Source organism: Carlito syrichta, unplaced genomic scaffold, assembly GCF_000164805.1.
Source record: "Carlito syrichta isolate Samal-C Ts95f unplaced genomic scaffold, Tarsius_syrichta-2.0.1 Scaffold315432, whole genome shotgun sequence".
NCBI classification, from domain to species: domain Eukaryota; kingdom Metazoa; phylum Chordata; class Mammalia; order Primates; family Tarsiidae; genus Carlito; species Carlito syrichta.
In genome coordinates, this window is record NW_007259528.1 from 414,057 (window position 1) to 439,680 (window position 25,624).

At 38.1% G+C, this 25,624-nt stretch overlaps 4 non-coding genes across 4 annotated transcripts; 2 read left to right on the top strand and 2 right to left on the bottom strand.

Annotated features, from left to right (window-relative positions):
- Positions 1-8,003: 8,003 nt before the first annotated feature.
- TRNAS-CGA lies at positions 8,004-8,085 on the top strand. The gene has a single exon. It is a non-coding gene; the product is annotated as a tRNA-Ser (tRNA).
- A 2,070-nt stretch (positions 8,086-10,155) lies between these two features.
- TRNAL-UAA lies at positions 10,156-10,238 on the bottom strand. Its single transcript has one exon. It is a non-coding gene; the product is annotated as a tRNA-Leu (tRNA).
- Positions 10,239-13,423: 3,185 nt separating this feature from the next.
- TRNAV-AAC lies at positions 13,424-13,496 on the top strand. The gene has a single exon. It is a non-coding gene; the product is annotated as a tRNA-Val (tRNA).
- Positions 13,497-21,191: 7,695 nt separating this feature from the next.
- TRNAI-AAU lies at positions 21,192-21,265 on the bottom strand. The gene has a single exon. It is a non-coding gene; the product is annotated as a tRNA-Ile (tRNA).
- Positions 21,266-25,624: the final 4,359 nt, after the last annotated feature.

Genomic DNA, 25,624 nt, shown 5'->3' on the forward strand with positions numbered 1-25,624 from the left:
GGGGGAATGAAGGACAAATAGATAAGAAAAACGCACCAAATACCAAATAGATAAGAAAAACATACACACACACACAATAGATAAGAAAAACACACACACACAATAAAAACACACACACTCAAATAGATAAGAAAAACACACACACACACAATAAAAGACTGAGAGCAAATGAAACAACATTATAAAAATGTTTTTGAGATCTAAAAGTCTTAGACAAATAATTGATAGTTTTTAAAATTCAATTTTGTATCTTTGAGATAGAACAGGGATCCTCCTTAGGGGCCATTCCCCAACCCCAAGCATGGAAATTAAGGAAAACTCTTGAGTCCCTTCGAGGTAAATTTCAGGCACCTAGCTAGCTTTGAAAAGTAAACAAACAGTCTGATTAGCAAGAAGATAGTGAACAATAGTTTCCAGAGCAAGTCAGAGTCACAAGGTATTTTTGTTTCCTATAGAAACTAAAAGATAGCATCTTAACATATATTCTTGAGTTGTTCTTCAGAAACCCCCACCAGGTGGAACATGCCAACTATCATGTAGACCTCAGGTAATGGGGAACTGAGGACTTAACTCTGACAGCGTGTTCTTTGTTCTAAATTTCTTCCTGAGGAGCCTGGAGAAAGTCACCCCCATAGGCCAAACCAATGTATAACCTCTGTGTATCGTTTTATGATTTTGCCTGCAAATTCTGCTTTCTTGAAAAGTACCCTTGCCTTTAAAAGTCCTGACTTGAAAACCAACGAGGAGTTGCAGTTTTAGGGATTAGCTACCTGTTTTCCTTTCTTGGTCCCTTGTAAAAAAAAAAAAAATGTTCTTTCCTCCCTCTGTAAATCTAGGTATCCGTGTCTGACTTTACTGTGCCAGGCAAGCAGACTCCAGTTCAGTCTGGTAACATCTTGAGTTAATTGTAGATTTACATGCAATGCTAAGAAATAATATGGAAAGATTTCATGTACCTTTTGAAGAGCCACCGCCAAGCGACAAGTAAAGCCACATCCCCTCCCTTTCCTGGAAACGGCAACCCGGCAAACTAAAATGGCGATTGAAACGGTGCCTTCCTTTGTTCTCCCTCCGCACCCTTTCCCGCGCCGCGAAAAATCCACCAACCTACGTGAAGCTCTGCCAGCCGACCTATAGACGACAGACAGGTCACCCTAAGCCCCTATAAAAGCCGCCACACCCTTGCCTCGGCACTACAGCCTGACCCTCAGGTCCTGTAGCCACCGCGTTCGACCCATTGAATCTCTTGGCCTTAATGGATGTTGAGTCTCACTGTGCGCCACCGTCTTTTACCTTTTCCCAATTTCCTCTAATAGTAACATCTTGCAAAATTATAGCACATTATCACAACCAGAATATTGACCTTAAAACTGTCAAGACACAGAAGACTGTCATTATAAGGATACTGCACATTACCCTTTTATAACTATACTCATCTCCCCTCCCTTTTTAATTGCCTTCCCTCTGGCAACTACTAATCTATTCTCCATTTCTATAGTTTTGTTATTTCAAGAATGTTATGTAATCATATGATATATAACCTTTTGGAATTTTTCTTCCATTCAAAAGTTCTCTGCAGATTTATTCAGGTTCTTACAGGTATCAATAGTTGATTTCCTTGTATTGTTGAGTAGTATTCCATGCTATAGATGTTTAACTATTCTCTCATTGAAGAACATTTGGATAGTTTCCAGGTTTTGGCAAGTATGAATATGATTGATATAAATATTCAAGAATAGTTATTTATGTGAACATAAATATTCATTTCATGGGGTAAATGTCAAGAAGTGCAGCTGCCTGGTTGCATGGTGGGTTCATGTTTAGTTTTTAAAGAAAATGTCAAACGGTTTTCCAGAGTGGTTGTACCATATTACATTTCCCACAGCAATTTATACATGTATTAGTTTGCCATAACAAAATGCCACAGACTGGGTGGCTTAAACAATAGAAGTATATTTTCTCACAGTCCTGGAGGCTGGAAGTCCAAGATGAAGGTGACTGCAGGATTAGTTTCTTCTGAGGCCTGTGGCTTGCAGACTGCTGCCCTCTTGCTATTCACATAGTTGTCCCTCTGTGCATGCGTGCTCTTGGTGTTTCTTCTTCTTATAAGGATGTTGCAGATTGCAAGTTCTGCTACTTGTCACTTGCAGGCCGAAGCGAACATGCATGAGATGTAGTACAAGTAATGTGACTTTATTCCAAAAGTTAGCAAATGGGGAAATGGCCAGGATCATGCCTCAGAGAAACCATTTCAGAATCTTGGCTGAGGGTAAGGGATTTTATAGGGAAAACATGGAATAAGGGGAATTTGGGGGTGGTGCAGAATACAGGGGTTATGTGTCTTGCTTCGATTATTATCCTGAATCGCCAATTGAGATACTGAATGTCATCTCAATTGTGGTCAGGTTATAGATTAACCTCCTGAGGGTGACTTCTAATCGTGCCATAAGGTCACCAGGTACCAGTGATTTCTGAACCATGAGGCTGCAAGTGCAGTTTGTTCCAAGATTAGCCTCTGAAATTTCTCAAGCAAGGACATGATTAGAGCAATGAATATATGTTTAATGATAATCATAGGATCATTGTGTAGGGGGACCTCAAAAAGGAAAATAAAGAAAAAAGTACAGAATTCCTACAAGCTGCATTGTGAAGTTAGCAACAAGAAAACAATTTTTAAAAGTTTGGATTCTCACTTCCAAGGACACCAGTCAGATTGAATGAGTCCACCCTAATGACCTTATTTTAACTTATCTTTCTAAAGATTATACAATATCTCCAAATACTGTCACATTCTAAGGTACTGAGAGTTAGGGGGCTCCAACATACAAATTTGGGCAGACACAACTGAGCCTATAAAATGAGTAATCAAGCTTTTTTGCTTTGTCATCAGCATTTGGTATTATCAGTATTTTTATTTTAACCATCCTAATAGGCATGTAGTGATATATCACTGGCATTATTTTGGATGTTCCTAATGTCTAATGACGTTGACTCTCTTTTCATGGACTTATTTCTCATTCGTTTATATATCCTCCTTAGTAAAATATCTCATCATACCATTTGACCATTTTCTAGTTGAATCTTTTGTTTTGTTACTGTTGAACTGGGTTCTAAGAGTTTGGGGGTTTTTCTTTGCTTTGTTTTGTTTTGTTTGTTTTGAGTTGAGGTTCTCATTTTGTCTCCCAAGCTGGAGTGCAGTGGTAAAACAATCACGGTTCACCACAACCTCAAATTCCAGGGTTCAGGGGATCCTTCCTTGTCAGCCTCCTGAGTAGCTAAGACTACAGACACGCACCACCACAACCAGCTATTTTTTTTATTTTTTTAGAGATGAGGTCTCACTATGTTGCATAGGCTGGTCTCAAACTTCTGGGCTCAAATAATTCTCCTGCCTCAGCTTCCCAAAGTGCTGGGATTGCAGGCATGAACCACTGAGATTGACCCCTGAGAATTTTTTATGTAGTATGTTCTAGATTCTAGTCCTTTATTGAATATGTTGTTTGTGAATATTTTCTTCCAGTCTCTAGCACGGTTTTTTTTTTCATCTTTTTATTAAAATCTTCAGCAGAGCAAATTTGTTTTTTATTTTGAAGTCCAATTTCAGTTTTTCTTTTTATGGATGATGATTTTGGTATCCAGTCTAAGAATTCTCTAAAGATTTTCTCCTTTTTACTTTTTTTAGAGATACGGTTTCACTGTATCTGAGGTTGGAGTATCACTGAGGTTGGAGTGATCATTGCTCACTACAACCATCCTCCCACCTCTGCCTCCCAAACATTGGAATTACAGGCATGAGCCACTGCATCCTGCCTTTTTATTTTTCTAAAATGTTTATAGTAATACATTTTACATTTAAGTCTGTGATCCATTTCGATGTAATTTTGTATAAGGGGTCAAATACAGTTTCATTTTTGTTCCTATGGATGTCCAATTGCTTCAATTATTATAACATTAGCTGTAGGGCTTTTGTAGATGCTCTTCAACAAGTTGAGGAAGTTCCCCTATTTCTATATTTTTTAGACTTTTTATTTTAATAATTATTGAGTTTTTAATTTTTTTCCAAATCAACTAATATGATCATGTGGTTTTCTTCTTGGGTGTTATTAAGGCACATTACATTGACTGATTTTCAATTATTGAACCATAATTTTACTCTACTTGGTCAATGTATTAATTTGCTAGGGCTGCAATAAGACAATACCAAGGACTTGGTGACTTAAAAAATGGAAATTTATTTTCTTATAATTGATGCTAGAAGTCCAAGATCAAAGTGTTGGCAGGCTCAGTTTCTTTTAAGGCTGCGCTCCTTGACTTACAGAAGGTTGCCTTCCTGCGCCCTCTCATGGCTACCCTCAATCAGTGTGTTGCCGGTGTGCTCATCTCTTCTTATAAGGGCACCATCATATTGTATTAGGGCTCACCCACATGCCCTAATTTTACCTTAATTACCTCTTTAAACGCCTCATCTCCAAATACAGTTACATTCTGAGGAACTGGGGTTAGAACTTCAGAATATGAATTTTGGGAGAACATAATTCAGCCCATAACAGTCATAGCATATAATTCTTTTTATATATTACTATATTCTATTTGCAAATATTGTGTTAAGGATTATTGTGTCTATGTTAATAAAGTATATGAGCTGTATTTTTTTTTTTATACTATCTTTGTTTGGTTTTGACATCAGGTTATAACACTAGGTTAATAAAATGAACTAGAAGTATTCATTCCTCTTGTATTTTCTAGAAAAGAGTCCATAAAATGGTTATTAATTTTTCTTTAAATCTTTGGCAAAATTCTCCAGTAAAATTATCCAGGTTTCTACATTTCTTTTCTCCAGAGTTTTAAAATTATGAATTCAATTTGCTTAGTGGTCAAAAGGTTATTCAAATTATGTATTTCATATTGGATAAATTGTGATAGCTTGTAATTTTTGAGAAATTGGTCTATTTCAACTAAGTTGTCAAATTTTTGTGTGTAGAGTTGTGTCCTATAATTGTCGTAATTATCCTTTTGACGTTTGCAGGATCTATACTGATATCCTGTGTTTTATTTTTTATATCGGTAATTTGTGTCCTTTCTTTTTTAATTTGTCCGTTTTGGTAGATGTTTGTTAGTTTTGTTGATCTTTTCAACAAACCAGCTCTCTGTTTTATTCTCTATTGTTTTTCTGTTTTAATTTCACTAATTTCTGATATTATTTTTAATATTTCTTTCCCTTGGGTTCATTTAGCTCTTCTTCTTTAATATTCTCTTTTTATATTTCTTTCTGCTTTGGGTTCATTTAGCTCTTCTTTTTTTTTTTTTTTTTCCTGCATTCTTGAGATGAGAGCATAGATATTAATTTGAAACTTTTTTTAGGTCCTGATACAGTTTGTAGTACTGTAAATTACTCTGTCAGTACTACTTGGATGTGTGACAAAATATTGCTATGTTTAGTTTCATTTTCATTTAGTTAATTTCATTTTAAAATATTTTCCTTAAAACTTTATTTTTGACCCATAAATTATTTAAAGTATATTATTTTATTCTCCAGTTTTTTGGAGATTTTCCTATTATAATTATGTTATTGACTTTTAGTTTGATTTCTTTGTGGTCAGAGAACTTCTACTGCATTATTTCAGTTCTTTTAAACTTGTTGAAGTTTGTTTAATCCCTTATGGCCTAACTTGACAAATGTTCCATGGGTACTTGAAAAGAATGTATATTGGTTTTGTTGAGTAGAGTGTTCTAGTAATGTCAATTAGATCCTGTTGGTTGGTGGTGATGAGTTCTTCAATACCCTTCATGATTTTCCGTCCAGTGATTCTACCAATTTGAGAGGGGTATTGAAGTCTCCAAATGTCTTCCTTACCATGTTTTAACAAGTGCTATTAAGCGTAGAGGCTCAGATGGAAACCCACCGCCACCTGCGTCCTGGGCTGGGAGGGAATAGGGAACATCAGAAACTAGCTAGCCTGGTGTCTTTGTCGGTTCTTGAGGACATGGACTTTGCATTGACTTCCAGCACACTCCGGCCCACTGCAACATTCTCCTCCCACGGTGCATGGAGTCAGTAGATTTTTGTTAAAAACGTTTATCTAACAAGAGAGAAATTGGGAAATTGGGGATGGCAGTTGATATACTTGTCTGACTCCCGGGTAGTTGTCGCCACTTGATTTCAAGGTGGAGCTGTTGCCTTTCACAGAAATCCAAGTTTTGGCGGCGCCTGCTAGGCAGTTAAGTCTGATACTGTTCCAAGGACACTCTGACCCCGAGGGAGCCCGGCAGAGAGGGAAGGGAGAGGAGACAAGCTACTGTGCGGCGACGAAACCACACGCCTGCGCAGTATATATAAGGAAGTTGGAAAAAACACAAGAAGCCTGATAACGTACACCCACAGGTGGGTGGAACGTGCTTACGCACGGTCCCGAACCGGTGACCTTCCGCATGTGAGACAAACGTGACAACCACTGCACTACGGAAACTTCCGCACAACATCTTTACCTCTTTCAGAATTAAGAGAGGTTTGCCCTTCCTAAACATGTTGACTATGTGTCTGTTTAGGAAATAATCATCGCTATGGTGCATTCCTTTCCCTCTTTTCTATTTGCGAAATCAAAAACAACCATAACTAAGCTTTTCACGCAGGTTCTCTGTTCTTGCACAAATTCCCACCATGGAAAGCTAGGGAAACACCTAGAGAATTTGATGTCAAGACTTTCCCGTGCTAGTCTATGCCCGTTTCCCTATTTGTACAACTGTCGTCCCTGACACTCGTCTCCCGGTGACCAAAAATGTCTCTTTGAGAAAACCAGGAACGAGTAGTCTGAACCCAGGAGATGATTGGAGGCCATGGGCACTTTCTGCCACAGCTTCCCTCTTCTTTTCGTTTGCAGTCAATCGACTAGAAGTAGTCATGGCTGCTGGAAGTAGTTGGTTTCTAAGTTTAAAATCATATGAAATATGTCTCTTATGGTATATTCTATACGCATTGCTCTGAACTTCATGTTAAAATACATATACATACTGGGGACCAAAGGGAGACTCAAACTTTACCTGTACAATGTCCACTTGAATACCTAGTCCTGAGTTGTACACCACATCTTTAAAATAAAATATATTTTAAAAATATTATAAATATATATATACACACATACATAATGATTTGTTTAATTTTCTTTTCCTTTTTTTTTTTTAGATTAAAGAATATAGTGTATTTAGAAAGTAAATTAGAGAGAGAGGTGATTCACCTCCCCAAGGTAAGGGAAGGGGCCAAAATTTAAGAAAACATAACCTGGCCATAGGTTACAAACCATATGACCACACCATAGCTTAGCAAGGCAATGGCTCATTTTTTAAAAATATGTATAATACTTCACTGTGTCATTGTGTGATAATTTATCTAACTAAAAAATTCTGAATGATTTAGTAAATTAATGAATAATATTTAATAATACTTGAAGTACTTAGATTTTTCCCAGTCTTGCAATTACAAATAATATTGCAGAGAATAAGCTTCAGTACAATATAATCTCTCATGTGTGCAAGCATATCTTGCACGTTTGTGAAAATGTTGCCTCAAAGAGCATGTGCATTTGAAACAATGGTAGATCTTATCAGTCTCCATAGCGGCCATGCGTAGTGTATTATCTGTGGAGAGCACAACTGAATAGCATCTGGGCACACTTAACACACCTCCTTCATTCCGCCAGAATGATGAAGCCAAACGAGGCAATGCATGAAGACTGTAAAAAGTAACAATAATAAAAATAAAAACAAGGATTTAGGGATGCTGGAATACTGCTTTCTTTCCAAGAGGTGAGATTTAACAGCCTGTGACCTGAATGGAGTCAAGTGGGGTCAGGCTGGGAAGGAGCTGAGTGGAGAGATCTGTTGAGGGAGGCTGGGGAGTGATATCTTTTTGTGTACTGCTGAAAGGAAAATGCCAAATAAGCAAAAGTGGCTAACTCTGATAGAAAAGCCTTGTGTATTTTTAAGGCATAATTGTACTCGTAGAGTAGGCTGTGATGGCCGAGTGGTTAAGGCGTTGGACTCGAAATCCAATGGGATCTTCCCGCGCAGGTTCAAATCCTGCTCACAGCGGTTTTCGATATTTTCTTACCTGAGTCAGAAAACGTCATTCTCACAAATCCCACCGTAACTTTCGGTTTATTTGACACGCAGTCTGAGAAGTCGGGAGCTCTGTGTTGGCGGGAGCTCTGTGTTGGCGTAATCCCTAAGGGGGGGTGCGAGGCTTTCTTGAGCTCCCGATCCACCGCCTCTTTACCGTCCACGTGAAGCCTGGGACTTAGCGTTCAGAATAGTTGCTTGTTAGGAACACAGCGGCAGATCTCAATGGCAAAGAAAATTTTGTTTGTATAAATAACGAGTTTTTCTAAAATGTATATGGAAAAACAAAACAAAATGGCCAATAACTTTTCAGAAAAAAAGTTGACTGACTTACACTAAGTGATTTCAAGACTGAACATAAAGCTACAATAAAACAAGATGGTATTATATTGAGAAGAGCATAGACACAAACATTAATATAACAGAAGAAGAGTCCAGAGTCCAGTAGATTGTCACATATGTGGTCAATTAATTTTTGACAAAGTTGCAAAGACAATTTATTGGAGAAAGGATGGTCTTTTCAACAAATGACACTGGAACAATCAGACATCCATATGCAAAAAATAATTAATTTAAAAAGAACCTTAATTTGCATCTCTTACTAGTATTAACTCAAAAAATAGATTACTAATCTAAATGCAAAACCTAAAACAGAGCAACTTATAGAATATATAAATGAAAAAAAAAATTGTGACATTAGGTTAGCATTACCCTACCCCTTAAAACTTGACAACTTAGGTCTTATCCAATTGAAAACTTTTCTGCAAAAGTCATTGTTGAGAAAACGAAAAACTAAGTTGTACAATGAGAAAACAATGTGTAAAATACATATCTGATTATCACAGTATGTCCAGAAAAGAAATAGAAACCCCCAGAGCTCAATAATAGGAAAACCAATTATAAATGAACAAATATTTGAGCACACACTTTACCAAAGACTATATACAGCTAACAAAGAAACACATGAAAATATTATTTGATCTTTAGGAAAATACGTATTACAACTACAGTAAGATACATATATTTTTTCCCTAGAATGGCTAAACACTTTTAAAAAATTGAAAACACCAAGTATTGGTGAGAATGAAGAGGAACTTAAATGCTAATACATTGCTGGTGAGAATGTAAAATAGTATGACGGCATGGAAAACAACTTAGTAGTTTCTCATCAAACTTGTAATGCAAAAATGATAACTATGACATTAAGGTCCAATATCACTGTGGAGAAAGACAGGAGCAAATCCGAAAAAAGGCAGGGGTCGAACAATTGTCATCATCAGGTCCAAGGACAGTTTTCCATTAAATATATAAAGACCATCTTATTAAATATCTTTCTTTTATAAAACTGTGAACATACCAAGGAGGATTCTTTCATTCCCCAAGAATTCTTTCATTCCCTTTTCTTCAGGATTGGTTTACGTTGGCAAACTGTCCCTTGGCCATTGATGGAAATTGGAAAGTACATTACTTGTTTATTAGTGTTTCCTAAAATATATTGACTGAACACTTCTACTCTGATAGACGATTGACCTTTTGCAATCTTGCTGGCATTTGGAATGATTCTTCCCACTTGAGTCTGTTTTATGTAAGGAACTTCGGGAACCTTAACCTTAGTGAAGAGTTGGAATTGAGTCTTACTATCTGGAAATATGAAGACACAATGTAGATGGGATTCACTTTCTTTTCCTGTCTCAGTGCCAGAGAGAACATATGAGCAAATAATTTCACAATTTCCTTTGTCTTGTAACTGAATTGTCTGCTGAATTCAAGTCTCTTTAGGCAGAACGTCAATTTACGCTCTCCTTCCCAATTCCTATAGATTAACAGTATAGTGATAGAGAGGTACTAAAATACCTACTTAATATTGCTTGCTCATCGAAGTACTCTCTTCACACTTGAGGATAAAAAAAGTAGTGGATAAAAAAAAAGTTGAGGATAAACAAAGTACAAGAGCGAACATTTCGTAATGCTCTCCGTTATGTTTGTGTTCGAGAATAGAAGTAATCTTAATCCTCAAGGTAAAACCTACAGCACCCACGGAACTACCGGGAGTGGGGCTCGAACCCACGCGGACACACGTCCATTGGATCTTAAGTCCAACGCCTTAACCACTCGGCCATCCCGGTGACAGGGAAAGCCTGCTTGTGCCAAGTTTTACTAGGTTAGAATTTCTAATCTGGAAAATAATAATTTTATACCTGTGAAATTTGGTACCCGTCTTACAAGAGTGTCCGGGAAATAAACAACAAAAAGCTTATTTCAAAAAGCATTATTTAATCATTAATTTGTGCCATGCATTATACTGGTTGTTAGGAAAAGAGGAACCATGCCTGAATTTGTGGACTTGCATTAAAATGAAGATGTTACAGGATGCTACAGGAATACTCACTCATTTTTCCTGACCCGGCTCACTTTGTCATCATCTACTCTCAAGGGAAGACACTTCTTTTAGTGGATCTGGAAAGAATAACCTAGGAGGAAAAGAAAGCGAAATAATAGGAGTGGAGGGAATGCAGTTGCATGAACCATTTCTCATCTCCACCAAAGATGCAGTCTACACTTTTTATTCCTCATCTGAGAGCAATGTTTTGTCTGCTGAATCCTAGCCCCCATTTCAAACCCGCTGAATCTGGTTGTCTAGGTAAGGGCTTCATATCTAGAATCGAAGGGTAATTATATCAAAGCAAGGGTAGTTGTATCGAGACAAAATGCTGATGCACACATATAGTTGAATCGTGACGCTGGTTTTAATAAGGGAGTATTTTAGCCAAGAGTTCTAACTGCCCTCAAGTGAAACTTCTTTCCTGAGTACCTACTGGGCATTGAGCCAACTGCACATAATCTATCAAGTCAGCAGGACATTTACAGACACTTTAAGGATGGAGTGGTGTGTTAGGAACTCATTAAAGATGAGGAGCAGTGGTTCACACCTGTAATTCCAGTACTTTGGGAGGCTGAGGAGGAGAAAAAAATTAGCCTGGCGTGGTGATCCGTGCCTGTAGTCTCAACTACTCAGGAGGCTGAGGTCAGAGGATTGCCTGAGCCCAGGAGGTTGAGACATGATCATGCCACTGCACTCCAGCCTGAGCAACAGAGTGAGACTCCAAATTAAAAACAAAACAAAAAAACACCTTGGGTCCCAGAGGGGTGTTTGAAGGATATTGTGAAGAATTCTGGAACCAGAGATGAAGTTAAATCCTGAAGTAGAGTTTGGAATAAAATTGATTTATAAAAACTATGCAACACAAATAAGTAAATAAATAAACACTTTTCTGTCATTTTGCTTACTGGAGAAAAAACAGTAATATGAGAGGGTTGTGTCAGCTATACCACACAACTGTAGAAGGTCCAAGGATAACTCTTCTCCAGACTGAAAACCATTGATGTAGAAAGAGTCCAGTTCTTGTTGGGAGGAGCTTGCTAGGTTCACAGACATATCTCCCCCAGTGTCTGAGAAAGCCAGGGGAACTCATCATTCAATTCATTGGTTCATTCAGATATTCTGTGCCAGAGAACAAAGAGATGATCTGAAAGAGTTTTGCTTTTGCATGTTAAAGGTAATCCAGGCCTGTCACTGCTGGGATCACAGCTGAATTGGGAAGGTTGAAGGTTGTGCAGGAAAGGACATATCAGATAAAGGAGTTTCTTATACATTGACACACACAAGAGTTTTTGTATTATTTTATTGTTGTGCTTTTTAACATGCACTCATATAGTAGAATCACCTGTGAATTAAGACTAAAATTATTGGTTATGTATGATATGCGAAATAAATGAGGTATTACTCAACCTGCACTAGATTGGAAGAATTTCCAAGCTGGATGTGTCAATTATTGCAGAAATGGGGATATAACAACCCTCATATCCTGCTGGTAGAAGTCTATACTGATGCAGCCATTCTGGAAAGTGGTCTAATACTTTTTACATAAGAGCCAAGGATCCAGATATTGCTTCTAGGTGTATATGCCCCTTTCCCATGTTACAAGTATATCATTTGTGGATGTTAATTGCTGCATTGTTTTTGGTCTTTCAGAATCAGATTCAGTCTTGATGCCATCACTGAACAGTAGATAGAGAAAGTGTAGTATGTGTATAATCTTGGATATTATACAACTATGAGATGTGACCGAGTATATGTATATGCACCTATACATGTAATCCTTAAAAAGAAAGTTTTATGTGCTTTGTGTTTGTTTTTAGAGACGTAGGACAAAGGAATCAGTGCTTGGTTTATTTAAGATCTCCTGCAGAGCAACACCAGGACCTTCTACATATAACACATAGTGATAACCACTACACTAAGACAGAATGCTGCTGCTGTGGAGGACAGAAACAAATCTTAGAAATAGCAGAAGACAAACAACAAATGGGCTACATAAACAGACCTGAAAACATTCTCATCACAAGTTCAGGTAAGGAGGATATTTTAAGTGCTAAGTAATCATATATTCATATGCATCTCATTTGGCACAAGATTGAAGAACCCTTCAGGTAGAATACACTGGGGAAGGTAAGTTTAAATGTCCCAAACTGAATTTTTAATTTTTACCTGGTTTTTATTCATTCATTCATTCATTCATTCAAAGAATATTACTTGAATTCCTATTACAAGCTATAAGTAAGAGAATAAAGCAATGGACACAACAAACAAAATACCCTTTTCCTCAGGAAGCTTGTATTTTAGTTCCTAGCAAATAGCAGTTGCTGATTAAATATGCTGTTCTTTGATGAAAATCTTTGTCAAACTTGGCAGAATTTTGTATCAATTCTCTTAGAATTCATCACATTTGTTCTCTTAGATATTTTTCACTTGGTGTAAGAATTATATGGGTGAGGAAGCTGACAATATATACACATGAAACAACAAAAATACTTAGTGTATGAAGTATATATATATGTATGTGTACATATACATAGATATTTTTATTGCCAATAAGCATATACAATATATACATATTTGCTCACTGGTAATAGGTCCTAATGAAAAAAGTTTTTCTGTCTTGATTTTAAACTTCTCCAAATATATACAGGCTATTTACTTCCTGTTAAACACCTTTGCATGAACACTGCCTCTTTCTTTTGCTTCAAGCCTCGAGAAAGTGTCTCATTTAGGAGTAAGTAGGCATTTTAATGAATAATCATTGCCAAAGTCCGGCCGGCTACCTGTATGTAGGAGAAAACACTCAAGGACACTCATGTCCTGCTTAATTTTCAGTCATGGAGAAATGAAGATCACAGCAGAGAGGTAAGAACATACCAAAAAAGGTTCTTTTTAGCTAATTCATAAATGCAGAAGAAGCCTGGAAAGCGAGTTCCCGTAGTGTAGTGGTTATCACGTTCGCCTAACACGCGAAAGGTCCTCGGTTCGAAACCGGGCGGGAACAAGGGATGAGTTTTTGTAGATTCCCCTGAATCTCAAACTTTTGCGCTCTCTTTCAGTCCAAGACTTTCAATTCAAAGAATAATGTAACAGGAGCAGAGTTGGGACTTGCTTTCTCACCTGGCCCTCTACTCTTTGTGTGCGTCTTATCCCTTCCATTAAATTTAGAAAACACCGCGCCTGGTTGTAGTTGGCTGTGCACGGGAAGAGATGCAGTACTCTTCAAGGCAAGAAGAATTGAACAGCCTTGAAGCAGAAATGTGACTGGTTTTTGAAAGGAGGATAAAAAAAATCAACTTCAACTGCAGCAGAGTAAGCAGTGGAAAATAGCAAAAAAAGCAACAGAATGGAGGTGACAGATCAAGACTTATTAAGCCATTGTTAAAGGAATTTGGGCTTTACTCTGATAAGATGGAAAGTTGGACTTTAAACAGTGAAGTGACGTATCTTTTTAAAGGTCTTTCTGCCAGCTCGGTGGAAAATACTTAGTAGGGAGAAAAAAAATTGAATCAAGGAGATCTGTTAAGTCCCCTTTGTCAGAGATGATTGTGGTTTGGACAGGCTGGTGGGAACCAAGGTGGTGAGAAGTAGCCAGACTCTGGATATATTTTAAAGATAGAGCCAAGGGGAATTTCAGAGAAAATGATTGTGAGGAGTAAAAGAATAGAATCAGTGACAACACTTAAGTTCCTTTTTTTGCATAAAAAATAATAAAAGGACAGAGTAACCATTAACTGAAATGGGGAAAACTAGATGTAGTAGAATTATTAAGGGAAAAAATGGGAGTTCAGTTTTAGACATACTAACTAGTATAGTATAAAACATCCAAATGTAATGCTGAGAAACCAGTTGAATATACAAATCTAGAGATTAATGAAGTGGTCTAAACTGCAGATTCAAATTTGTGAATAGTAGTCATACAGACATTATTTAAACCCCCAAAATAAATGAATGAATGTGTATAGGAAACAGGCCCAAGGACAGAGTCCTGAGACATTTCATCGCAAAGCTGACTGGGGAGAAGAGAGAAAACAAAGGCTATTGATAACGAGGAGCCAGTGAGGTAGAAAGACAATCAAGAGAGCAGTGTCTTGGAAGTCAGATAAAAAAATGTTTTAAGTAGAATCGTGTGCTTCTTGTGCCCTTGCAATACAAGAAAAATAAGGACTTGGAAGTGATCATTTATTTTAGACATGTAGAAGTCATCAGTGTTATTAATCATAAGTTTCCATGAAGTGATGGTGCCAAAAAAAAAAAAAAAAAAAAACCTTGAAGGTAGTGGGTTAAAAAAAAAGAAAGGGAGGAAACTGCAGAGAGTAAATTTGAATAACTCCGTGTAGATTTTTAAAATAAAGTCATCTGAGAAATGGGGCACTAACTTGAGGAAAATGTTGAGTCAAGAGAAACTTTTTAAAGATGGGGTCAAATGGTATATTTGAATGTTCATAGAAATGATCCAATGGTCAGGAAAGAATCGCTTAACTCAATGCAGATAAAACTCTCTTTAATCATTAGTAATTCACTGATAGGAGTATGAGAAAATTACTCTCCCTTGAAGAGAATGAAGAATTTTCTAAAACTCTCTGATAGCAACATGTCACTAATAAATGTTGATTTCCTGTTTCTCTTCTCTGTTATTTTTCCTTTTCAAGATAAAGATGCATGAAGACTAAATCTAGAATAGTTATGCTAAAATGTAAAATGGTAGAAAGAATCATGAGATGTCCACTGTAGAGTAACAGAATTGGCAGTCCAATAACTTGCCATGTCATTAGTGTCATTTAATAGATACCTGCTCCATCTTTAGCCTTGCTCTCGCAAAAGTGATCTATACTCTTTGAAAGTAGCTATATTTTCGAACATGCGATGCTAACTCTCAATCTTTAGCCATATGAAATTGGGCCACAGCTCACAAAGGCAGTTAGTCAATAGGCCACCAAGTGACCGGTAAAGAGACCATGAGCTAGTCTTCAATTTAAAAAAAAAGAAAGAAACACGGTCTCAAAAGGGATTTGAGTATTTAGATAGATAGTCCACATGAATTTTTAGGGGGAAAATTGAAACTGGAAAAAGTAGAGATAGTTAGATAGTAGACAGACACATAATAGACTCAAAGAGAAAAACACTTAAAGATTTACTGAAGCCGGACTTGGTGGCTCAGCCTGTAATCCCGCGCCTTGGGAGGCTGAGGTGAGTGGACTGCCTGAGCCTGTGGGTTCGAGACCCGCACGGGCAACGTGATGAGACCTCATCTCTACAATAAAAAATCAAAAAAATTAGCCGGGCGTAGTAGCGTGTGCCTGTAGTTCCAGCTACTTGGAAGACTGAGGCGGAAGGATCGCCGGAGCCCAGCAGGTTGAGGTTGCGGTGGCCGGGAGCGGCCACTGCACTCCAGTCTGGGCGACAGAACCAGATTCCAACTCAAAAAAGAAAAAAGAAAAGATTTACTGATTCATATAAATTCCAAGTGGTTAGAATATAGGTCAATGAACTACTACCCTTGAGTGGGGTTAAGATAATCTAGATAATCTATGGAAATAGAGTCTATGAAATTAAGAGGTACTTCTTGCTGGAGTATAGATAACCTTATTTCTAAACCCAATTCGGGTAACTCCACTCCACCTAGCTTCCAGATATTAGAAGGAAGAAAAGGAGATGGAGGGACCTTTCAAAAAAGGAAATGTGCCTTTCTAGTTCTAATGATCCAACAAATCTGGAGAGTCTGGCCCAAGGTAATATTTGTTCCACTCCCCCAACCTCTCTTCAAGTATATTTTCTCTTCTTTTTAGACACTCATTAATTCAATAAATATCTATTGAATGTATACTATGTGTCAGATACTGCACTAAGCACTGGGATAATACCAATGAACAAATTGGTAGAAATCTCTTTCCTTTCTAGTGGCAGGGTTACATAACATTTCTTTTTAAAGTATATATAAAATACTAGAAGATATAAAAAAAATGCTAAGGAGAAAATTAGTCAAGTTTGAACAATAGAGTTGTATTTTTGTTTTCAGTTTGTAAATGAAGTGAATATTAGTTATAGCAAAAATATGAAGGAAGAAAATTAATTAGCCCCGGGGGCATGTATGTAAAGTCATTCCAGATATAGGAAATAGTGCCCACAAAGATTTTGATATGGAGTATACTTTTTGTATTAGAGGAATAGCAAAGAGGCTAACTTCAGTGGAGTAGAATGAATGATATTTGAAAGTACATGTCAGTTATCTGTTCACACAAATACACAACTTAACAGATCACCTCAATTCCAAAGGTTAAAACAATTAGGATTTATTTAGCTCACTAGTCTGTGGTTACTTAATAGGTTGTGACTGACCAGACTGTTCCTCTTTGGGGCTGACTCACATATGTATCTAATGAACAATAATCATTCAATCTCCACACATCTCTTATTCTCTAGCATGCTAAACCCAGGCAAGTTTTCCTGGCAATAACCTGGAACAAAAGCAAGTAGGGGAAAAAAAAACAAAACTAATCAGCAATTGCAGCAAAGTTACACAATACAAAGTTAGCATACAAAAGTCCATTGCCTTCTTATTTACCAGCAATAAACAAGTGGAATTTGAAATTAAAAACAAAATACCATTTACATTAGCACCCCCTAAAATGAAACACTTAGGTACAAATCTAAAAAAGTACGTACAGGATAATATTTTTAAAAAACCTATAAGATTCTAATAAAAGAAATTAAAGGACTAAATAAAAGGATATTCCATATTCATGAATGGGGACACTCAATATTGTCAAGATGTCAGTTATTCCCAAATTGCTCTATAGATTTAATGCAATCCCAATAAAAATCCTAGCAAGTTATTTTGCAGATATTAACACTGACTCTAAAAGTGTATGAAGAGGCAAAAGACCCAGAATATCTGACACAATGTAAAAATGAGAAGAACAAAGACAATTGACACTATCCAACTTCAAATATGGCTTCCGTAACCAAGGCAGTGTAATATTGGTGAAAGGATACGTCCAACAGATCAATAGAACAAAATATAGAGCTCAGAAATAGACTGACACAAATCTAGTCAATTGATCTTGACAAAGAAGGACAGGCAATACAATAGATAAAAGATAGCTTTTCAACAAATGGTGCTGAAGCAGCTTAATATCCACATGCAAAAAAAAAAAAATTTAGACACAGACCTTATATCCTTCGCAAAATTAACTCAAGATATATCACATACTTAAATGTAAAACACAAAAGTATAAAAACTAAAAAATAGAAAAACTCTAGACAATCTTGGGTCTGGTGGTGACTTTTTAAATGCAATGCCAAAGATATGATTCATGAAAGAAATTATTGATAAACTGAACTGCACAAAAATTAAAAACTTCTGCTCTGTGAAAAACACTATTAAGAGAATGAGAAGAAAAGTTCAAGACTGGAAAACATTGCATAATCATATCTAATAAAGAACTGTTATTCAAAAGATACAAATAATTTTTAAAATTTAACAATAAGAAAATGAACGACCTGACTTAAAATTGGGCAAGGATCTGAACAGATACCTCACCAAAGAATGTATACAGATGTCACATAAACACAGGAAAAGTGCTCAACATCACGTCATTAGAGAATTGCAACTTAAAACAATAATGACCACATTGTTCTGATAGGCATCACCACATACCTATCAGAATGGCACAAATCCAAAACAATGACAACACCAATTGCTGATGAAGACACGGAACAACAGGAACTCTCATTCATTTGCAGTGGGAAAGCAAAATGGTACAGCCGCTTTGGAAGACAGTCTGGTAGTTTCTTTAAAACACACTCTTACCATGTAATCCAACAGTTGCATTCTTTCGTATTTACCTATAGGAGTTGAAAGCATGTCCACACAAAAACTTGCACACAGATGTTTATAGCAGCTTTATTCAGAGTTGCCAAAATGTGAAAGCAGTCAAGGTGTCCTTCACCTTGTGAATGCATAAATAAACTGTGGTACATTGAGACAATGTAATATTTTTCAGCGCTTAAAAAGTAATGAGCTATCTATTCATTAAAAGACATAAAGAAGCCGTAAGCGAATATTACTAAGTGAAAGAAGATGATATGAAAGCATAGTGTATGATTCTACCTATATGACACTCTGGAAAAGACACAAAACTTTAGAGACAGTAAAAAGATTAGTGGTTGCCAGAGGTCAGGTGGAAGGAAGGATAAATAGGTAGAACACAGAATATTTTTTTAGGGCAGTGAAACTATTGTGTATGATACTGTAATGGTGGATACACTCACTGTATATCCACCATTGTATACACACCCACAGAATGTACGACATCCAGAGTGAACCCTAATGTAAACTATGAATTTGGGATGATAATGATGTGTCTATGTAGGTTCATCAGTTGCTCACATGTACCCCTCTGGTGTGGCTTGTTGATAATCAGGGAGGTTGGAGAGGTGAGCTTGGCAGGGCACATGTGATAACTCTCTGTATTTTCACCCAATTTTAGTGTAAACTACTGTAAAAATGAAAATATATTTAAAAACAAAACAAGCAAAACAAAAGCAAGAAGAAAGAGCAAAAGGCTTATTCAAGAACCTGTCATATCTGCTGATATTTCATTGACCAAAGTCATAGTGCTCAATTAAGAGAAAGAGTGGAAGGACACCACAAGGTCACATGAAAAACAGCATGAATAAAAGGGAAAGGAGGAGAACTGGGGCTTTTAATTCAATAAAACTGCCAGAATGTAGTAGCAAGTTTAACTCCTAAGCTTACTTGCATCACAAAGAGTACTTGAGATAATGAAAATCTGCTTAACTAGATTTTTTTCTTAGGACACAATGCCTCAGTCCTTCTGGTAATTCCCTACTGCTTCTGTGGCTTACTGTACCAGTAGTCCCACATTCCACTGACTGGGCAGCTCTGATATGCATGGTCCATAGGGAGTTGCTCAAGGAGGTTGTGTTCCTATAAGAGAGGTGCCTGGACGTTTGACCATCCTATTCCTTGTTATCTATCTTGTGCCTGCCTATGGAAGCTCGCCTCTCTATAGCTGGGCTATATGCTGTGCTAACTACACCTGCTTCACCATCACTGAACTGAAAGTTAACAAAGGTGTCTAAAATGTATTGAGAGACTCAGATATAAAATCAATATTTTTATGACACATTCCTTACTTACTAAAAACAAACTTTTAAATGTGATATTACTTCTAGGCCAAATTAAAATTTTGAGAACATTCCACTGGATTAAAAAAATAGAAATTATAATGTTGAGCTTATAAAGTAACCACAATCTTAGGAAAAGATATTGTTTTGTAAACGTAACAAGTAGCCACAAGAACCAGTTTTAAATAAATATAATCTGTCAATGATAATCACGTCTGTGAGTGCACTTTGGCAAACCAACCCATTACTTTTGAATGTCAGGCAATCCGGGATGCACTCACTCCAATAAACACACTTCTGAGTGCCAACCAAACAATGGCAGTATCTCCCATAGATTGTGTCAACCTAACTAGAAAAAGATCAGCCATTCATTTTGTTCAAAAGGGCTGTGCTCTACAAACATAGCTCTCTCTCTTAAATAAGCTTTGATTTTTTAAAAAGAATTGAGCGGTGGTTTCATTATACTTTGAAAATGTCCCTTTGTCAAATCTGAAATGTCTGTTTTGTTTTCTGCTAAGATTATATTTGTCATTTATTTTTCATATCTGCCATTCTGTGTATTCTATAAAATGACATGACCTTTACAACTACATTGTTTTGCTGTAAATGGACACCTTAACAGGATTTTTTTCCTTTATATGTAACAGTCAGGTTTGGCAAACAAAATCCCAACATTTGAAAAAAACACACTCTGATGGCGAGTCTTCATATGGCCACTACACAAATATTTACTGAATAGAATTGTTCTCCTCTGGAGCACCAGAGGAAAAAAGAAGAAATTCTGTCCTCATGGACAAAAGCTTTGATGGAAGCCGACTGATAGTTTAGAAGGAAAAAAAAAAAAGAACAAAAAATATGTTATGTATAATGTGATGATCTTAGCAATAAAACAAATAACAATTCAACAATTGTTGAAAGGTAATGCAAGGGCGAGAAGATCATCAGGTAAAGGAATCACGTGACAGTCACACGGCGACTCAGTAGACTGGATCCTGAGAAAGAGAAAAAAGAAAAAAAAGAAAAGTAGAGTTCAGATGGACAGCGGCCGTCAAACGTTTACCTCCTACTCGCTGAAATTTCTGTCTGAGTCTGTAATCCCGCGCCTTGGGAGGCTGAGGTGAGTGGATTGACTGAGCCCTGGGTTCGAGACCCGCCTGGGCAACTTGGTGAGCCCTCGTCTCTAAAATAAATCAAAACATTAGCCGGGCGTGGTAGCGCGCGCCTGTAATTCCAGCCACTTGGAAGGCTGAGGCAGAAGGATCGCCAGAGCCCAGCAGGTCGAGGCTGCCACTGCACTCTGGGCGACAGAGTGAGACTCCGACTCAAAAAAAAAAAAAAATTCTGTCTTACAGCTTCACGTCACTTGCTCCACAAATTTTTATTTTTATTTTTCTTTCCCCATTTTTCTTGAAGGGACAAAATCGGTAGGTATCACTGCTGGAGTTTAAGAGATGATGTCAACATTTAATTCCCTTGTGTCAAATAAGTTACAATGTATAACGGGGTGTAGAGTAACTGCAGCGAAATCAATTACAGAAAAAGCTGCTGGCCCGTACGGGGATCGAACCCGCGACCTTGGCGTTATTAGCACCACGCTCTAACCAACTGAGCTAACCGGCCACGTTCTGGGGTCACCTGTAAGTTTGTTCATATTCTTTGTTTAAAACTGGAGGAAATATTTCCTGTTTTCCCAAGAGACTTTTCCGTCTGAATAACTTTAACTGCAACTAAGTGATAATTTCTTCAAGTTTTTCTTCTTGTTTTCCATTTTCCTTCCTGCACTCTTGAAGGGGGGGCGGGTGGGGGGGGTGGTTGGGGAAGACACGGAGAAAACTACCTCTGGCAGAAAGGAACTTCACCCAGAGAAAATACTACAAAGAGACATTCACCAGAAAGACTCCCTCCGGACCCTAGGAAGGATCCAGAGACCCGGAAAAGAATCTGGAAGCCGAAGCTGGCCGTTCTGAGTTTTGCTTCTGAATGGTTTGATTGTGAAATTGACCCACCACCCGGCGTGGATCTGGTCCCCGCTCGCGGCGTGAGGAATCCTCTCCACGCAGGAGGGAAGGGAATCTCTGGCAGATAGGCCTTTCCGGTTCATGAGAACTTGAGAGATGCCCCTTCATATGCCCTCTCGAAACGCCCGACCGTGTGTGTCTGTTGCTCCACTTGGAGTTATTACAGTTGTTGCTTGCATTCTTCTTTCCTCCTTCCTCCTCTTCCCTTTCCTTGAGGGCTAAGACCACTCTGACTTGTTCTTCATTTCTCTGGTACCTCGGGTGCCCGCGCAGCACGGTAGGAAGCTCAGTGATGTAATTGGATGAATGAAAGAAGTTACTGCTAATTATCCGGTCTTCAAATTTTCGAAGTGGAATGCAAAGATCCTCCAGGTGTCAGGCAAATGACATTCAGGAGTCTCCATTTTTTCTTCTTTCCAAAAACCTATTTTTAACAAATAAATTCACCTCCTCATCGGTGGTGGAGTGGGAGGATGATGAAGAAAGCCTTCAAACCGTTGAGAGGCAAAACTCAGAACGAAATCTCCGCTCTCCAAAAAAGCGTTCCGCTGGTCTCCCAGTTCCCGCGGCGTTGGCTATCGGAAGACCAAGGACTTCTTCTCAGCCGAGCTCCTGCCTCTCCACTTCCGAGCGCGTCTCTGGTTCCTGGCACTCCCTTGCAGCGCCTGGAACAGCCTAAGGGTTCTCAAGTTCTGCAGGCTCAGCGCCCGGATTTTTCAGACGCGGAACACAGGATCGCGATGCAATCGGGGTCCGTGGGTTCAGGCTTGCGTGTGCTGAAATAAACAAGTCTGTTCTCTAGAGTCCTCGCAATGATCTTGGTCAGGCAGCTCTTCCTCCTGGACCGTTTCCCAGGAACCCAGAGTCCAACTCAGCTCCACTTTGGTGACCACACAGGCCAAAGCCATTCCGAGTGGAAAAAAGAATCCTGATCATTTGTGATGCGAAAATGGCAGCCGCCAGCGCTCTAGATCTTCCAGCCGCTTTCAAACTTCTCCGATTTGCATCCTGCTGCAGGACACCCCTAGCAGGCAGATGAGCGGTATTGGAATACGTGGTCTGCGTGGGGCCTCTTTACTCCGGGTTTGGAGGCTGTTTCCAAGAGAAACAAGATACAAGCACGCTGAATAATTAACAGGGCTCAGGCGTTTTGCTCTTAGTCAAGCTGGGTCCTTAGACAATGAAATATTTACCAGGCCCAGCGCGGTGGCTCCGGCCTGCAACCCCAGCACTCTGAGCCCAGGAGTTCAAGACTAGCCTAGGCAACATAGCAAGCCCTCATCGCTACAAAAACATTAAAAAATTAGCCGGAGTAGGGACGCTCGCCTGTAATCCCAGCTATTCGGGAGGCTGAGGCGGGAGAATCACTAGAGCATAGATGTCAAGGCTGTGGCGAGCTGTGCTTGTGCCACTGCACATATTGTTACCCACTACCCTCCCCGATTTCTTAAAACTATGTACCTCCCCATGCACAGTTTTGACAAATTAATTTGTATTCTAAGATTAAGCCTATGCTTTTTATATTGTAATTATTGAAATTTTAGAAAATGAAAGTTTCATCATTCTTGAATATATTGAAGATTATAAATTATAAATAATTTTTTTTTTTTTTTGAGTTGGAGTCTCACTCTGTCGCCCAGACTGGAGTGCAGTGGTCGCTCCCGGCCACCGCAGCCTCGACCTGCTGGGCTCCGGCGATCCTTCCGCCTCAGCCTTCCGAGTAGTCAGAATTACAGGCATGCGCTACCACACCCGGCTGATTTTTTGATTTATTGTAGAGATGAGGTCTTGCTGCCCAGGCGGGTCTCGAACCCGCGGGCTCAGGCAATCCACTCCCCTCAGCGTCCCAAAGGTGCGGGATTACAGGCTGAGCCACCGAGAATTTAATACAACTTTCATTTATGAAAAATAAATGAATGAACAAGCACTTCTTTTACAGCCTTTGATATTGTCATTTTTTTCTTCTTGAATTTCACTTACCTATAGAAATGTATAACATAAAATAATTTTGAGCTTAAAATTACTTAAAACTTTCTATAGCCTAATTTCCTGCCACAAAATAATATATGCACATTACAATTAACTTGGGGGTGGCATAGGTTCTAGTTTTTATGATTTCCTCTGCATTGAATTGTTATTAAAATTATTACTTGTATACAATCAAGCAAAACAAAAAATATTATGAATTTGCAAACTAATTATTACATTTAAAGGTAAAAATAATTGAATATTTATCCAAAAGACACAATGGGACTTTTATAATTAGTCCTCTAATCATTGATAAATGTACACATTGCCATGACAAGTCAACTTTCAGCATTAATTTTGTTCCTAATTTTTTAACTGCTGAAAAAAAATGTATCTTAGTATACAAATAAATGAAAACTAGATCAGGTTTTATTATGCAGATGTCTCACAATTATTTAACATTTTCTGAGTTATTTGCCAAAAATCACATAGTACTGCACAATAAATAGTTACTATCTTGCATTATATCCTACTTGATAACTTGAGCAAATTCTCTCTTAATTTGTTTAAAGCAAATAATTGGAAACTTCCTGACTTGCTAAAATATTGTTACATAGCTATTAAAATAATGCAATTGCCTTAAAACTCTTCCCCAGTCATTCTAATTGTCCCTGTGTTAGAGCCCTGAGCTTGTTACACTTTGAGTCCCTGAATCTTAGATTGAGAAAGAGTGAAGGGGTAGGGGATGTGGGAAAGGACCATTGAGAAATGCCCGCCTTGAAACCAGGAGTGTTCTTGAACAGATCAGTGTTAGATAAAATCTGTATGGTAGTTGATGATTAGGAAACTGATCACTTTGAGGAAACCTGAGATCTTGAACTTTTAAAAACTATACCTTCCTGTGTTCCCCATAGTAAAATTAACCTAGTTTGATAATGTTGCATTAGACCACTGAAACCCAGTCCCTGAAAAGTAAAAGGAGTAGCTATCTACCACCTATACCATTCCCTATTTTGTGGTACCCATACTCCCCAGAAAAAGATATTGAGTGTTTAAATAAGTTCACCATGGGTACATGGTAAAGAAGTGACCAAGGCATATGAAGACCATCTTCATCTATTGACTTTAGGAATCAGAATTTAAACATTTGAATTTGTGCTATATATAATCAGTGTGTGTGGGGGGAGGGTATCTAAACTCTCCGTAACATTGGGAAATATATTAATTTAATTATGTGCCTTAACAGGACAAAGGAAACTTTCTATATGAACTACATATGTTGGTGTAAAAAGGCTTTTCATGATATCCCAAATCATTTTGGACTTGTGGGGGAAAATCTTATTGCTGAGCACATTTTTAGGGGTCTGCCCTGCCCTGAAAAAATTTTCAGTTATCAACAAAATGTAGCTCACTTCTAGCTGAACATTTTAGAAGAAAAAGGACAGTGATGCCTATCAGTTGATGTGAGGCCTCCCAAAAGTCAAATATATCACATAAAACAGATCAATCAACAATGAATTTTGTCTATATATAGTATGGAGCCGGGAAAAAAATATGACTGGCCTAGAATAGAAGGGCATTTGACCCCTCCTAGCTTCATTGAGCACACACTCCAGTGCCACCTGTCATTACCACCTGGACCTGCCTCTGCCTCACAGTATCTCCCAGACAAAAGTACCCTAACTAGCAGAGACTGTAGATAAATCCCAAGGCTCTTTTGGGGGTGCTGATTCCTTTTTTGGGTCACTTGGCAGGCACTAGAAAGATGCAGATCAGAAATTGCAAGACAACAAGGAGTTTCTTGAATTCAAATTCCTTCCGCTAGTGCCTGAGGTCCGGAGGAAGAACGCAGCAGCTTCACTGCAAAAGGGAAAGTGTAAGGAAGTGGCCCAAGGAGAGAAGTGGAAAACCCTGGGGAAAAAGTTAGACTCCCAAAGGAATGGACGGGTGAAAAGAGAAAATCATATCTTTTGTGCAGTGTAGCTTTAAACAG